The 4,097-nt window shown below is 52.1% G+C and overlaps 1 long non-coding RNA gene across 1 annotated transcript; it reads right to left on the reverse strand.

Annotated features, from left to right (window-relative positions):
* Positions 1-1,129: 1,129 nt before the first annotated feature.
* On the reverse strand, positions 1,130-1,575 carry LOC112549007. The gene is made up of 2 exons (XR_003092443.1): positions 1,497-1,575; positions 1,130-1,231 (listed from the first exon to the last, which is right to left on the reverse strand). It is a non-coding gene; the product is annotated as an uncharacterized LOC112549007 (long non-coding RNA).
* Between the last annotated feature and the right edge of the window lie 2,522 nt (positions 1,576-4,097).

A 4,097-nucleotide genomic window follows, 5' to 3' on the forward strand; every position in this document is an offset into this window, starting at 1 on the left:
GCAGGAAGCAGCTGGTGCCGGGAGCAGCAGAACTGAGCAGAGCAGGGGGGTTTGTACTGGGCTGTAGCACTGCCAGAGGGGTATCATAATACTGCTGACAGCAACAATCTCCAGCATCACCAGCTTCCACCCGGCTGATGGTAAAAGTGTAATCAGTGCCAGACCCACTGCCACTGAAGCGGTCTGAGACCCCGGATGGCCGTGATGTAATGCCCGAGATAAGGAGCTTGGGTGCTTGTCCTGGTTGGAGGATGCGGTACCACTGTGAACCCCACATTCCCAGCTAGGTCAGTGGGGCACAGTGTGTCCCTCCCCAGTCCTGAGCCCTGAGACTATGCGCTGGACCGGGACGGGCTCAGGGAATTCGCCCCCATTCCCTACCCCTGAGCCAGCGCTGAGTTCCTGCTTGAAGCTGCTACTTCCCATGCAGCTGCAGGGCTCTGGCCCCTGGGGAGGGGTGCAGCCATGTCCTTGTGGGAACAGGAGCTGCAGCCCAGGGCACCAGGCAAGCCCATCCCCAGCCGTGCCTGCTACTAGTGCCAACTGCTGCCAGCTGGGCTGGCTCAGCTTCGGTGGGTCTGCTTTCCCCTGGCAAGGGAGCGGTGGCTGCCAGCTCTGCCTGGCACAGGGGCCTGCTGCCCCCACCTCAACCTCAGGGCTAAAATTACTCATGCTTGTTCCGAGGAAATGAGCTGAAACCATCCAAATGAAACAGCTGAGTTTCATACAAATGAAACAGCAGAGGACACCTGTGAGATCCTAACTGAGGTAGTCACTGATGGGCAGCAGTGGTGGGTGAAGTGCATGCACAGGAGCAGCCCCAGGCCCTGCTGGGATGGGGCAGGAGAGTCCCTGGCCTGTGACTGCAGGAAGCAGCTGGTGCCGGGAGCAGCAGGACTGAGCAGAGCAGAGAGGTTTTTGTACGGGGCTGTAGCACTGTGAGAGGGGTATAGTTGCTCTGCCCACAGTAATAATTTCCAGCATCACCAGCTTCCACATGGCTGATGGTGAAAGTGAAGTCGGTGCCAGACCCACTGCCACTGAACCGGTTGGGGATCCCAGAGGGGCGGGTGCTTGAGAAGGAGCTTAGGAGCCTGCCCTGGTTTCTGCTGGTAAAAGTTAATGTAGCTGCTAACACTGGAGCTGGTTTTGCACTTGATGGTGACTGTGTCCCCTGGAGACACTGCCAGGGACTCTGGAGTCTGAGTGATGACGATGTCCCCGCTGGAGCCTGCAATGAGGGAACATGATAATATGAAAAAATACATGAGACAATTTAAGTGTGACGCTGTTTATGGGAATAAATATAATATCTTTTAAATTGATGATGATCTTTTAGAAAACACAGATATATTTATGCCCTTCAAGGCAGCCAGTGGACTGAAGAGCTATTCTACAATCGTTAAAACAATTCAGTCATTTGTAAAATATTATAATCATAATCAACATCTTGGCTGCATATTTTCCACTAATTTCTCTGCTCTTCCTGTTCTTACCCTTTGCCCAGAGCATGAGGAGCCAGACGAGCTGAGTCTGCCACAGCATCTTGCTGCTTCTGCACTGACTGACACGGAGCTGAGAGACACCAAGCGTTAAACCGGCCCCTTTATAGCTGTCCGGATGCAAAGCAGCAGCTCTACAGGTGCCTCCCTGGGCCCCAGGGCAGAGCCTGCAGGGCAGGGGCTAGAGACAGCCCTGATTCCTGGGTGCAGATGCCATTTCCCAGCAGGGAAAGCTTCACTCACCGAAATGAGAAGTCACGACTTTTTCATTCCAGGAGCCTACAGTCTTGGCACAGCTCTGCAACGGTGTAACCCCGTGGCCTCCAGTGGCTCCACTGCTGATCCACACTTCAGTCTGTCCAAGTCTCTCCTCCCTGCTGCCTGTCCCGTTTTCCCTCTCACTCGGGCTGAGGTTTCTCTTCTCTCCTCAGTCTCTGTTTCTGCCAAAGCACCTCCATCCCACCCTTCCCCGACTATTCCTCTGGCTCCCTCCTTCCTCTCAGCCTCTCCCTTTCCTCCACTTTATTCCCTCCCTGGTATAGGTACACTATCTGCTCTTCTGTTACAAATCTCCTCCCTGCTACTCCCAGTGTGACCCTGTCTCCTTTTCCACACTACCACAGGACATTGCACACGTTCTGGGTACCGTCTTTGCTGTGATTTCTTCTCTTCCAACCCATCCTTGCTCCTCCAGACAGGGTTCAGCTGTTTAACTAAATGGATACTGCTTCTCCCATAGTGTGAAATCTCTGCCCATTCCTCAATCCTCACGTTGTGCTAGATGTCTACACCATAAGGGTGTGAATGTAGAAAGACTTACTGTGTACTTGAAGGGAGCCCAGACTTTTCCACACCCTCTGCCCCGTGGTCATTCCTCTTGTCCCACAATAAGTGAATGCTAACCTGGGGCAGCTTAGCCATTACTGCAATAGGCCGGGTCACATACCACTCTTCAGCCTTCACTTACTGTGGGATAGGAGCTGGCACAGCGCAGGAGTGGTTATCGCAGAGCACTGGATATGCAATACTTCTCCCTCACCTTTTAACCTGCTGCAATGTGCTTGTCTGCTTGTCCTTTCTGTCTTGGGACCAGGTCTGCAGCTCTTGCAGCACTTCTGCAAGCACATTACCAGAAACACAACTCAAAATAAGTCCTAAGCAGTCTGAAGGCATGGGGATTTGCTGGATCTCACAGTGGTGGGGAGACTGTGCCATGTCTTTCTCTGGCAGGGACATTGCAACTAGGAGCCGGCATCAGGCACAGATTGAATGTGCTCTCCCTGCTGCTCCGCTCCAGCTCTTTTGTGTACACTTGTCTGAAAGGAAACAGGAGCAGACTGTGCCAATAGTGACACCAATGGCAACAGTTTTGAACCTTTTCACCCAAGTTCTGCCCATCTTGCCCCAAAGGGGCCATTGTCACCATTGTAAATGCCACCTGAAAGACCATCAGGCAGGGTGTTTTGATCGTGACAATTCTTTGGCAGTAAAGATAAAATGGATAAAGGGTATCATCAAAGTGAAAGTCCAAGTCACGCTTTAAAATGTTAGTGATCTCATTCTTTCCCCTCCTTTCCCCTCCTGTATCTATAAAAGATGAGTAGATGTTTATTGGTGATGTTTGCCAAGGGAATAGGCTGGCTGGCTACTCAAAGCTCCTGTTTGAGTGTTTGGTTTTGTACAGTGCCAGGTCGCGGTAAGACGTGTGACTTTCTGGGGCTGTTTATACCACTGGGATTCACACTCACAGCTCCTGGAGCTTGGAGCAGCTACTGCAAGTGTCAGCAGCCTCTTTTCTCTTGATCCCATCCTCTGCTGTCTCTCCTAAGTGCATCCTCCAATGCTTTTCCTCCTACTTCACTGTCTGCTCCCTCTTCTTCCTATTTGGTGGGTTCCTTCTCCACCAAGGTCTCTCTTCTTTCCATCCCCATGGGGTGCACCATAGACCTTCCTGTCACTCAGGTCAATAATGTGGGTGTCATTTCTCCCCATACATGGCCAAGATTTGTAACTCTAAAGAGGGGCAGTGTCTGAATGGGTGCACCTCTCAGACAGTGCTGAACAGAGTCTGCTGCTTTGAGTGTGCAGGTGGAAAGGAGGTGTGAGCTGAGTGACAGCAGCCACCTGTGTGCATCTGGACCCCCAAGGTGGGGCTTATTGCTTCGGTGGCATGCCGGATTCCCTCCCCGTGCAGTGGAGATGATCTCTGGTTGGATCACACATGCTGCACTGTTACTTAGCGCTGAAAAGAAACCCAGGGTGTGTTATGGTCTTTGACTTGTGATGGGGTTTCACTAGCTCCACCCTCGCACAATAATACGAGGATGTTGGCTTTGTCATTGCTTCATCACTGAAGGAGGGATTGTCTAAACCTGATTCAAAAGTCCTGAAGTTAGCAGACAGATTTCCTGGGACCCCCATGGGCTTTGGGGCCTTCAAGGCTTTTGGACTCCTTCCTAGCACTGAATCCAATTTAGAGCAGCCTAGTCGTGTTTCCTTTCCAGAGCTCCTCTCAAGTACCAAACGTCTGGGTCTGGGTCAGGCACAGCTGCTGTGTCCTGCTGTCTGTGCCAGCGCGGCGGGAAGGAAGAGGTT

Source organism: Alligator sinensis, unplaced genomic scaffold, assembly GCF_000455745.1.
Source record: "Alligator sinensis unplaced genomic scaffold, ASM45574v1 scaffold1239_1, whole genome shotgun sequence".
Classification (NCBI taxonomy): domain Eukaryota; kingdom Metazoa; phylum Chordata; order Crocodylia; family Alligatoridae; genus Alligator; species Alligator sinensis.